Source organism: Gavialis gangeticus, unplaced genomic scaffold (genome assembly GCF_001723915.1).
Source record: "Gavialis gangeticus isolate Ggan-Ray unplaced genomic scaffold, GavGan_comp1, whole genome shotgun sequence".
NCBI classification, from domain to species: Eukaryota; Metazoa; Chordata; order Crocodylia; family Gavialidae; genus Gavialis; species Gavialis gangeticus.
In genome coordinates this window covers 60933327-60946314 of record NW_017729004.1, presented here as the reverse complement: position 1 = coordinate 60946314, position 12988 = coordinate 60933327, and the positions used below count along the sequence as shown (strand labels likewise).

At 43.6% G+C, this 12988-nt stretch overlaps 1 protein-coding gene across 3 annotated transcripts in view; it reads right to left on the bottom strand.

Annotated features, from left to right (window-relative positions):
* The window catches only part of UMAD1 (UBAP1-MVB12-associated (UMA) domain containing 1), a 145188-nt gene that overhangs the window by 70551 nt on the left and 61649 nt on the right, over nt 1-12988 (bottom strand). The window lies entirely within an intron of this gene.

The following is a 12988-nucleotide window of genomic DNA, read 5'->3' as shown; positions in this document are numbered from 1 at the left end:
CTCTCGGAAACGGATGCAGCCACTCCTGGAAGCAGGGGCAGCAGTGATTGGCTGCTGCGGCCTGTCCCAGGCAGTGAGATAAGCCGCAGGGGGACACCCCCCCTACCCACCTGGGCAGCAAGACACATGGGCAGCAAGACTGGCCATGGGGGGACTGGACCCAACTGTATTTTTTAAAAAGAGCTATTTTAACTGGGATATACAAAAAACTAGAACTCTTGGTTCCAAAATAATACCTTTTATTAGACCAACTGGAAAATGGCAAGAAAACTGTCCTTTTCTGCAAGCTTTCAGGATCAAAGTCCCTTTGTCAGGCTCTGGGAAAAGTGTAGATGGTACAAGATGGTAAGAAGTCACCATAGGTAGGAAATAAACTTCATTTTTGCACAGAGGGAGCTGAAGATGGAAGGCTGTCCCTCTGGGTCCATGAAAGTGTGAGAGCTGTGTTGAGTAGCTCTTTGATGTGTTGATCAGGTAGAATTCCTTCCCTGGAGGTGTCAGATGACAGGCAGGGAGGTAAAAAAAAACCTTCCTTGTTGTTCTGCAATGAAGTTTAAAATCCAAAATTGGCTAAAATTCGGCATCTTCCATGTTTCAGGGGTGTACTTGGTATCTGTGTTGGTCTGAGACAAAAAGATCTACACAAAGCTAGAACACTTGGTTCCAAAATGATACCTTTTATTAGACCAACTGGAAAATGGCAAGAAATTTGTCCTTTTCTGCAAGCTTTTGGGATCAAAGTCCCTTTGTCAGGCTCCGGGAAAAGCGTAGATAGTACAAGATGGCCTTCCATCTTCAGCTCCCTCTGTGCAAAAATGAAGTTTATTTCCTACCTATGAGGACTTTTTACCAATTTGTACCATCTACACTTTTCCTAGAGCCCGACGAAGGGACTTTAATCCTGAAAGCTTGCAGAAAAGGACAATTTTCTTGCCATCTCCCAGTTGGTCTAATAAAAGGTATCATTTTGGAACCAAGAGTTCTAGCTTTTTTGTACGTCTTTTTGTCTCAGACCAACATGGCTAACAAGTACACCTCAGTCAAAACAGACCACTCACAACCTTCAAGTCAGACATACTGAAGTAGCTTGCTAAAATCAGGTTTGGGTTTGTCACTTGAGAAATACAAAACAGGAAAGCCTATAAACAACTTTATTCCTTTCCTGATGGAACCTTCCGAGTGAAAACTTGAAGGAATTCGTGAGACAACTTCTAATTGACAAAGTGTTAATTACTACTGTCCAGAAAGTGTCTCCCATATTTTTTTAAAATTTTTGAAAATACAGTTGTTGCCCCAAATTAGGAGGAGGTCAAAAACTCAAGATCTTTCATGGGGAGGAAAGACTAAAAACAGTTTGTTTTGAGGGAGCTTGTTCCTTAGGTTGTCCAAAGAAGCCTTGGTTTCTACAGTAGCCTTTGTTCTACTGACACAACTACGTTCTGGTATTTCATAATTTTTGAGTGCTTGCTTATGCAATTTGGTTGTTCTTTTAACATGGTGTGTGTTTTTAAGTAAACTGGAAAAAAATCATAAAGCACTATCGTTATGACACCCATGCATAATGAATGAGGGTGGTATCTTTACATTCACTATACAGACCTATAATCACTTGAGCTAATGAAGAAACTGATAACTGTAGAAGACGGTCAGTCTAACAAACTAGAGAGAGGGAGTGTAAGCACTTTGGAAGTTTTCCCAGGAGTTTGTTTTCTTAACCTTCTTTCCCAGATTGTCCCATTTTTCTCTTCTTGCTGAGTTCTGCTTCCCCTCTCCAACTCCCAACTCTCTTCCCATAACCAATTTTTCCTTCAACCTCTCTCACCTCCAACACTACAGGTTCCCAGTCTTCCACCTCAGGCTCCTCATTCAATGTCTTTACCCCAAGTTCCATTCCATGGCTTCTTGTCTTAACTTTTTTGCCAAGACTCATTTAGTTCTCACCTATAGTCAAGCTCCTTGCAGTTCTGCCTCTCCTGCCATTCTGATCCTTTTTCCAGACCCCTCTAGTCCCAATCCCAGTTTCTCCTAGCTGCTCACACATCAGTCTCCTGCATAATCAATTGGCTCCCAAGTCCTCATTCTAAAGGTCCTGAGTCTTCTGCCCAATGAATCACATCCTGTCTGTCCCTCGGTCTCCTTGTCAATCCAGTCCCAGTCCCTTACTGGTCTCAGTTTCAATCTTTTTTCAACTGACAGTCATTTTCCTTTCTACCAATCCAATACCAGCCCCAGACTTTCTTTTCCACTTTTTGACTTTTAACCACCTACATCAGAATCAGGCAGCTACTGCCTTTACAATACCAGTTAGTGGGGGAAAGAACACAAGAGAAGCAGGCCTCTTCTCTCACTTCTGCTATCAAGCCCCGTTATGTTTGTCCAAGGCATTCATAAATCAATGACTCCAGTCGCAAGTGTGGGAAAGCATACTGCCAAACTGGCAGGCACAAAATATACTGGCACTAGCATATTCAACAGGAACTAACTTTACAGTCCAGGCAGCTTCAACACATTCATGTATCTCACATCTTGTCCCCTGCTTTTGAAATGACAGTGGCATAATGCACAGACTCTCAGGTGGCTTGTGTCTCCTTTCTGGATGACGTTGATCACCTTCCTGACTCCTTCGCTGAGACTGTGCTGTACCAAGCACTATGTCGGTGTTCATGTTTACATTTCCTTCCCATGTAGTGGCTACTTCTCTTCTGAACACAGCTCAGAGGAGGTGGTTTTCCTTCATCCGTGCTGGATTCAGGAATCTCCTCATTGGAAGCTGACAGCTCAATGTTATCAGGTCCTGCCCTGTCAGCACTGGTCTTGTCTGGTGTAGCATTACAGGCAAGTTCCAAAGCTGATGGCCCAACAACAGGTGGGGATCCAACGGCTGCTGGTGTGCGTTTGTTTGGCAGTAACGCCTGTTTCTTGTAACTGATCTATGTGGTGGTGTCAAACAATATTATGCTCCACTTGTACTGCATACAATAAACAACTTATTTATGCACTCACAAATGCAGGCTTGCCATTTATGCAGGCTGTAATCATGAGCCAATACCTTTTGACCTACATGGGAGCTGCTCAGGGCACCTGTTCCCCCTATCATGGCCTGACTTATTTGGCAATTTCTAACATGTTGCTGAAAGTCTTATTGCACTCTCCTTTAGTTCTCTTAGCATGGCACACTACCTGGATATGTCTTTTTTTTTTTACTAAAACTTCAGCAGTAGCATTCCTTAAACAAGCAATTAGCTGGGATGTGAGACCCTTGACTACACCGAGAGCACACATCAAGTTGCTGCCCGCCCTAGCTCTTCACCTGTATATTTAATAACTCATTCATCCCTATTTCCGTAGGCACTCCTCCATGCCATGGAGTTTGCTGCAGTTTCCATTGCTATTTCAATCTCAACAGCACATTTAAAGGTGAAGTCTTCCTCTGTTAAGAGCTTTCTTTGTATGGTTTCATTAAGTTGCCCACATACAAACCTGTCTCCAAGGGCCTCATTAAGTCCATCCTTAAAATTCCAATGTTCAGACAATTTCCGTAACTGTCACAAGACAGGAAACAGATTCACCTTCAAGTTGACTGCTCTTATGCAACCTGAACCTTTTTGGGATAACCACTGGTTTAGGTACCAGATGCTCTTGGACAATCTTCACTAATTCCTTAAAGATCTTGCTTGCTGGCTTTTCTGCGATAAGCAAGCTGCACAGCAAACTATATGTTTTTCCTACTATTAAACTCAGTAATGTAGCTATGTGTTTCTGTGGGGGAATCTCATTTACTGCAAAAAAACTGCTCCAGCTGCTTTATATACATAGAACAGTCCTCCAGGGTGCTACCATAAACCGAAGTTGTTCCAGTATAAGCAGCTATTTTAGTTTCCATCAGATTTCAAGTACTTACAATTAAAGTGAATTCTTAAGGCTGATTTAATGCTTGTGGAATCCCATCCTTGTCGCCAGTTGTTATGTTTGTTCAAGGCATTCATAAATAAATTACTGCAGCCATAAGCATGGGAAAGAATGCTACCAGACTGGCAGACTTGGAATATATTGTAAACAGAATAAAACTATATATGTATTGACACTAGCAGATTCAAGAGAAGCTAACTTTAGATTAACATGTGCAGTTTCAACACGTCTCAAGCTTCATCAGTAACTAGAGCAGGTGGGAGAATGAATTACAAAAAAAGTTCTTCTTAGTCCTTTGAGTTTTGGGTTGCAGTATGCTCAGCTGCTCTGCGAGGATGCTGCCTACACAGTCTGCTCAGCATTAGCATCTGAGAGAGTCTGTATGTTCTCAGCACGGACAACATTCACAGAGATTTTAAACTGAAGAACTGAAGAAACCTGTATGCGACTGTGATAGACTATGAGGCTTATTAAAATACATCTGTGTTAATTGTGTTCCTGTTATTATAGATTTCATAGACATTAGGGCTGGAAGGGACCTCGGAAGATCAAGTCCAGCCCCCTGCCCGAAGAGCAGGAAGTCAGCTGGGGTGATAGGATCCCAGCAAGATAAGCATCCAATTTACTCTTGAAGGTGTGCAATGTAGGTGCTTGAACCACCTCCGATGGCAGGCTGTTCCAGACCTTGGGGCTCCGACAGTGAAGAAATTCTTCCTTATGTCCAGCCTGAAATGGTCTTGCAGTAGTTTATGACCATTCGACCTCGTCATCCCTTGGGGCGCTCTGGTGAACAAACGTTCCCCCAGATACTGGTGGTCACCCCTGATAAACTTATAGGTGGCCATCAGATCACCCCTGAGCCTGCGCTTTTCCAGGCTAAAGAGCCCCATGGCTCTCAGCCTGTCGTCGTAAGGTCTGTTTTCCTGACCTCTGATCATGCGCATGGCTCTTCTCTGGACTCCCTCAAGCTTCTCCACATCCTTTTTGAATTGTGGAGCCCAAAACTGGATGCAGCACTCCAGCTGCGGCCTCACCAAGGCCGAGTACAAGGGGAGAATGACGTCCCGGGATTTGCTTGAGAAGCATCTATGGATGTAAGCCAGCGTTTTGGTTGCTTTATTAGCTGCAGCATCACTTTGCAGGCTCATGTTCACCTTGTGGTCAATGATGACCCCCAAGTCTCTTTCTTTATAGTGTTGCATGCTTCAATTTATGTATAATATTGGCACACAGGAAAAGAAGGGTTAATAGAGTCCCTGGTAAGTGCCAGGGCTGCCTAAAGGTGTGACATGTGGGAAGACACAAGATGAACCACAGTGTCTTAATAACTCTGTAGACATATTAAGCAAAGGTGAGATGGCCCACAATCAGGAGGCTGGAGGGAAAATGAGCATAACAATGGAGAAAGGAGTGTAAATGAAGGGTTGTCAGTGCCTTATAAAGGAAGTCTGGGGTCAGGGATCAATTTGAGAGCTTGGGAGAGTCTAGATGAAACGAAGACCTGAAGAAGAGCATGAGGATCTCAGGAAGCTGGGAAGACTGCAAAGGAACAGCTGAGTACCTCTGAGGGTGCTCACCGCTGCGCAAGTTGGACTGGAGACAGAGGAAGTGCTTAACCTCTTTATATGGGGCACAGAATCTCTGGCTGGGTGGCCTTCACCTTTACTGAAGAGACTGATTTGCTTTTTGAAACTTTGGATGGTGCTGGGTCTTCCCAACAAGAGGCAAAGTCCCTCTTTTAAGATTGGAACTGGATGCTCACTCCATAAATCAGGGCCACAGAGATCCAGGGAGTCTGAGGTACCAAAACACCTGAATTTCAAAGTGGGAAGGAATAATGGCTCCCCCTTGCTTTGAAAACCATGCCTGGGCTGGCTTCAGGTGATGCTCTCAGAAATCAGACAAGACTGCAGTGGTCCCAAGCAAGTACCCTACTGGAGGGCACTCTGTGTCAGTGACATTACAATTTTTCAGAGTCTTGTAATTTGAGCTGATTTCCCCAGAGACAGCAGAAAGTAACACCCACCCCCGAACTGACAGTTTCAAAAGTCCTTTCTGCAAAATATTTAAAAACAATGAACATAACATTTTTGCCCTAGCTTTGCTCTCAGATATAGCTGAACCAATTTGGTTTAAAAAAAAACCAAAACAAACCCAACCTGAAATAGACCTTGGGCATAGACCCAGTTTTCTGTTTGGATTAGAGAACATTTTCATTTTAATACCATGAGAAATGATCTATTTTACAAGTCAATCTGATGCTAGTCCATTTAAATTTATTCTCATCCAAATCATCCTTGTATTAAATAGTTCAATTTAAGTCCTAGTGGAATAAACATATTTGTCCAGATATATTCATACCTCAATTTTCCCTGGGTGACTGGGTTCAAACCAACTGAAATATTCTCCAAAAAAGAAAAGGTGTTGCATATCAGACTTCCTCCTGTGGATTTTCTCACTTGCATTCATTAGAATTAGCTGTCCCTAGATTTAGGTTTAGGTTTGTATAAGCACTTTTTATCGTTTGGGTTACAAGTGTGTTATCTCTAAGAAGTCCAGGCAAGGGTAGCCCATGATCGCCACTTAGTATGAGCTTCAATCTAGGCCCTAACTGATTAAACAGATGCACATTTTAGCCTTATTTGCTTTACTTTTCTCCTTGGGAAATTTTTATGCTTAGGCCTTCACTAAAGCCTTTCACAGGTTTCTGCAACTTCTCCCAGGCTGCTCAGTGCAGTACTCAACCTGGCCATGATGCAACTGTTGAGGTTCCCGAGCTTCTCTCTTAGAAACCTATGCCATCCTGCTCAACCTAAAAACAGACAAACTGAAGAAAATAGCCAGAAAAAGGACATTCTGAGCAAATTTGCCTAAAAAATAGAACTTTCCAATGTACACACCAAATGAGTGGCTGATCAAGATGATTGTTCATGATTGCTCCTTAGAAAATATTTTGGGGTTTTGTTCACCAGTGTCAAGAAAAGGGTTAAAGGTCAACATCCCTGGCATCGTTGTCTGCAGTTCCTGCAATCAATAGACCCATTGTCAGCAGTTTTTAGCTTTCAGATGTATATTAAATGTCTCATTTCTTATTAATGCAGGGAACTTTATTTCAACCAGTTACACCTCAGTGGACTCACTCTTCAAGTACTTTGGAACAGCCCTTTGAATCAAAAGGTCAGGACTCTCTGACTCAATAGTTGCTACTATTGAGGCAGTAACTTCAGCGCAGGAGACTGGGGAACTGAGATCCTTTATCTCACTACTTCATCTGTAGTTTTTAAGTTTGAAGTACACCTTCCTTTGGATTTATTCCTAAAGTAAGCATTGCATTCTAGCTTATTTTTTACTGCAACTTTCTCTTCCAAAATAGTTATTCTTTGGGACAAACAACTGCATTTGTTTAATATTAAAATATAAGGGGTTTTGGTTTTCTTATCAAGAGTTTAAGACTTTTTTGTTCTGTTTTGTTCTTTTTGTTATTCTCCTACAGAGAAAAAAGAGGTGTCTAAAACTACCATTAGCAGATTATTTACCTAGTCTCTGATCAAGTAAGTTATCCTTATCCCTTGCATATCAGGAATCATCCCTACAAAAACATCTGTATTCCATAAGCAGTGAAGACTCAGTCCTCTGCTGCAGAACTGTATATCAGCTGTATAAACCATATCCACATACACCATTAATACAAATAATGAAGTTCATTAGCTGAACTGCGTAAGATGTCTCCTTTGGATGAACAGCACTACAGGCAGTACATTAAAAATTATGTTCACTTCCATAGGTGCTGCCTGCTACATCCACCAACTGTCCCCCCACTGTTCTTCTACAGGATGGGAGGGGAAGATCCACGTGAATATTGTTCACTAAAGCATTTTTGTTATGGGTCTCTGTCAAAGGTGAAAAGGATGGAAGGGAAAGAAAGTAGGGACACCAAATAGTCATTCCCTCTTTATTCTTTTTCTTACTTTGTTTTTGAGGTATATAACTAAAAAGATGTAGGACAGAAATCTATTTATTCATCTAGCTTGCTATTGAGTTTTTGTTCTCGTAAAAAACCTTTGCCTTTTTGATTCCAGACAAGGATGAAAGCAGGTGCTAGCAGACATGAAGGAGGAGGAGGAGTTAGAAGAAGAAAAGTGTGGGGACTGAATGTTTTGTTCCTACCACCTTCCAGTAGGCAAGAGGCTTGCAATCAGGTAAACTACTTTTTTTAATTTACTTTTATATTCAACTGTTTTAACGTTTTGACATTATTTTCTCAACTTCTCTTCCTAAATCAATTATCCTGAAATCTGTGTTCTAAAACCTAGCCTCACTTTACAAGGCACAGATGTTCAAGGGATAAGTTATTTTTGCCTACTATTGTATCTTTTACTATAAGTCTACAATTTCTATAAAATTCAATACAGATTTTTCATACTGTAACAAAGTTACCTTTTAAATAGAATATAATGGCAAAAGAAATCCACCAGCCAAACCTATAAGATTTTTGGCTATTCCATCGAAACGTTTCTGTACATGACAAGCAGTTGAGGCAACAAGGACTTCGCAACTCAAAACAAATTAAATTTAATCCTGATGCAATAATAAAACCTGATGCTTTTTGTTGTGGATTTCTTGTATTGAATTTCTCATGACAATTGCAGCTGACAAGCAAATATACAAATGTTTGGTTTGTGCTTCTTTGAACTCCAAGACTAAGAATTCTGAAGCTCACTATCATGATAGCTTTTACCAGAATTAAGGTAGCACAGTACTACCTTGATGTGGATGGCATAAGGACTTTACTAGTGCTTAAAACAGGGGTCAGCAACCCTGGCACACATGCCGAGCATGCCATGCAAGGCCATTTTGCTTGGCACACCACAGCCAGCCCTGCCTCTGGGTAGCTGCTGCCAGTGACGGAGCCTGGGATGCTCCCAGCAGGGCTTGTGGCATCCCAGCTGCCTGCTGGCTCCAGAGCCCAGGCAACAGCTCTATACTGGCACATGCATGCACACCTTGGAGCAGTGTGGGAGAGGGGCCGGAGGCAGCACAACCCCGGTCTCTCCCCCGCTCCCGGTGCAGAGCTGGTGACTGGGCTCCGGAGCCCAGCGCAGCTGTTTGTAGCCAGCCTGGGCTCTGGGTAGCTGCAGCAAGCAGCAGGCAGGCTGTAAACAGCTGTGCTGGGCTTCACAGCTCTGGCATCAGCTCCATGCTGCCTGCTCCGAGCTGCTCGTGCACGCACTGGTACAGAGCTGATGCCTGGGTTCTGGAGCCCGGCACAGCTGTTTGCAGCCTCCCAGGTGTGGCCAGCCCCAACTCTGGGTAGCTGCTGCCAGCTGGGATCCCGGGCTGTGCCCAGCAGGTAGCTGGGATGCTGCAAACCCTGCTGGGAGCAGCTCGGGCTCCAGCAATTATCCAGAGACAGGGTAGCTGCTGACAGCCACAGAGCCAGGGCTGGGGGGCAGGGGCAGCAGGGCTGCAGGGCACAAGCAGGGCATCCTGCCATATACCCCCTGCCCTCATTTTGTTTTTCTGGCATGCTGGCACCCTGGCACCTTCCACGGTAGGCATTGTGGTGTTTTTCATCACTCGGGCCAAAAAACGTTGCCTACCCGTCTTAAAATATGGACTGTGTAGATTAGAATTTTTTTCTATCCTTGACTAGTTAAGTCAGTGTACTTAGGCCCTCCATTTAAACTTCTGGTGCACAAAAAATGATTTACCTATCAAACAGTGATACTTATAAAGCAGATTAAGATTCTCATATGATAGGAGCTACTTTAAATGCAAATCATTATGTTGGACACATATAACACATTTCTTTTCTTTTCCTCTGCACTTACTTCAATTACTATCTGTTTAGCAAAATCAGTCTTTTAAATATTGTATGAAATGAAAAGTAAGCAGGGACTGAAGAAGCAAAGAAAAAGGAAAATAAAAAAAACTGAGCCAGCAGAACAGAGTAAATGGAAGTTGCTCTAATTTTTATTAAGTGAGCTACTTACAGTTGGGGAATAGTATAAGAGATGGGCTAAAAAAAACAGACTCTGACATTGATTAAACATGCCTGGGAAATGGCAAAAACAACAACATCCATAAAACAAAAGAATAGCTAATCTGTTGATCATACTTCTCTTTTGAGTAATCAGTTCCATGCAACAGAAGATTAAGGACTACATAATATTTTTAAGAACCAATAGGTCAATAATGTGGATTAACTAGGATTAAAGTGTTATTTTCCGATTACTTTTCTGCTCTAAGCTGATTTAGTATTTCTAGGAACTTTAAAGCTAGCTTTGTAAAGGACGCTCCTGGTTCACTGGTTTTTTTCCTCTGAAAAACAACATGGAAAATATACTATATTTTCTTGTATACAACACTTTGGAATATAATACACATCTTGTTTTTGAAAGACATAAATACAGAAAAAAAGATCTTTCCTTGTGGTAAGTAACAGAGTAGCAGTAGCTAGGGAGCAGAACCTGTTCTTGGATCTGCTCCCTGTGGGTCAAATGCAGATTTTACTTTTACTTTTGCTGGTAACTGGGAGAAACAGTTTTACTGTATTTCTCATGTATAATGCATATGACAATTTCCAGGAGCTGTTTTTTTTGGGACAAGTATGTTGTATGCAAAAAAATATGGTATTTCCCTCAAATATTATCCAATAGTTGTTTTAATAATCAACAAGAACAAAGTCCATAGTTGTTGGCATTTTTTACTCTGATATACAAGAAGCTTGCTCAGAGTTGTTGGTCCTTTTTATTTCCATATGAAACTTGGTAACAATAGTATTACTTCTGCAGGAAAAACAAACTGACATTTAAGATACTGGAATTTACACTAGTGTCCTAATAATTGAAAATTAAATCATACAAAAGAAAGCACAGATAAACAGTGGAATACAGTTCAAGTGATAATTCCTAGAAAATACTTAGCTTGTTTATAATCACAGTGGAATATCACCATGAATATTACAATCAGCTGTTTTAGAAGGGAAGCACATTAAAAAAATTTCTGGTTTGTCAAACATAGCACATCTTTTGTTGTGTCTTTCAGGTACAAGCACTGCAGATTACCAAAGCATTTGTCTCAAGGATTTATTGACAAGTGGCATGGAGAACAAAGCAAGGCTTTTAAATATTTTGTGAATACTAGCAACACAAACTTTAATAGTATTTTTGCATTTGTGGATAAAATAAAAAAAATCCACAGCATTACCAAGGATTTGTAAGGCGGTAGTTCCCTAACATCCAACCAGTTTGGGCCCAGCTGTTCTTTGCACTGGCCCATGTAGCAATGATTAGAAGATTTCTGGTGAAAAGTTTTCACCAGTTGCAATTTTGTCAAAATGAAAACATTCTGTGAAAACATTCTGATTTCAGGAAACAGATGAAAACCAAACATTTCTCCTTCAGCTCCCAGATTTCTCAGAGACTTGACTGCTGAATTACTGGTAGGTACAGAACAATAAGCGCTTCCAGAATGCAGACTCCTGGCCACCTGGATGGGGGAAACTGCAGCTGCTGGGTGGCAAAAACCGTTAGTAGCCTACCTGTCATGTAACAAGAGCTAGAAGATTTTTCAGACTGATTTGCTGGTGGGTTAGTGAGATGCCAGCCTCCCAGGCTTTGAGGCTCCCAAACTTCTTAGATGTTCAGGGTTACCAGCCTTTTCAAAAGCCTGACTTATCAGGCTACTGTGGAACTAGAGCTATGGACTTTTGGGTTCTATGGCTCCTCTGCTACCCCAAAGTTTCCAGCCAAGGAAACTCAATTGTTTCTTCATTTTTGGTTTACTTCTTGTGTATAGCAGTTTTTGCCAATGTTTTGTACACAATAAAATGTATACAATGATTAAATTTTTCACATTCAGTCAAAAGTCAATTTAAAATAGTCAGAGTTAATCTACTAAATAAGACTGTTAAATACGGATAAGTGCTTCCAGCCCAGGGGCAGGCAATTATTTCGGCTGGAGGGCTGTTAATGAGTTTTGGTGAGCTGTCGAGGGTAGCCCCGCCCCTTGACAGATGACCTGTCCCCCTGGTTACCATATTAGGGCTGAAAGTCCCACCCCCTAGCCCCTGAACTTTGCCGCTGGAAATCCTGCCCCTTGCCCCTTCCCCAACACTCCTTTTTAAAGGGAGAGTTACTGGGGTGTGTGTATATGGCGGTGGGTGCTGTGGGGGCAGGGTGTGGGTGTGAGAGAGGATGGGGGGTGTGGGGACCCTCTACACTCCCCCACATGGTGCGCAGCCAGAAGCAGCAGCCGGGGAGTTGCACGGCCAGGGCACTTGTGCCCCATCCAGGGCACTTGTGCCCAGTCGGGCACGGCTCTAGCCAGCATTGGACCCATGGGCAGGGCTGGAGGAACGCAGCCTACTCAGCCATCTCTATCGCTGGGGCTCCATATGGCAAGCTTGCAGCTCCTGCAGTCACATCGGGGGCAAGCTCCACACTGGACTTCACAGGGAAGAAGGGTGTGGGGGTCCCTCCACTCCCGGCAGAGTAGGGGACCTGAGCACCAGGGGGTGGGGAAGGCAGCTAGCTCCAGCACCAGGCTTCCCCCAGTGCAAGTGCGGGAACTGCAGGCATACAGCGTGGAGCCCCTGCAATAGAGGTGGCTGGACAGGCTGCGCTCCTCGCCCCTGCGCACAGTATTGGTTGGAGCTGCGCCCCACCGGGCACTAGCACCTGCTCCAGGCACGAGCGCCCTGAGCACCTGGAAGGCCCTGCCTACTACTGCTGCTGGCAACAGGGGCTGCATGCCATGTGGGGGAATATCTGGGGAGTCCCCACACCCCCCTTCACACCCACGCACTGCCCAGCCAAGCTCCATGCTCCTCCCTTCCCACCCCGCGCTTCCGCCCATCTCCAGCTCCAGCGTCACCACTCCCACCCTGGCCCCCACCCCCGCCACTTTCCAACCTGCTGCCCTGAGCGAGCTGGACGCTTGGGAAGCCCAGCAGATTCCCACGAAGGTGGCTGCAACAGGAGCAGCAGCAGCCCTGCCCAGAACCTCCCTGCTAGTGAGGCCAAACCTTCTGCCCACCAGGGTGGAAGTGAGGCATAATAGGGTATACTGGGGGGGG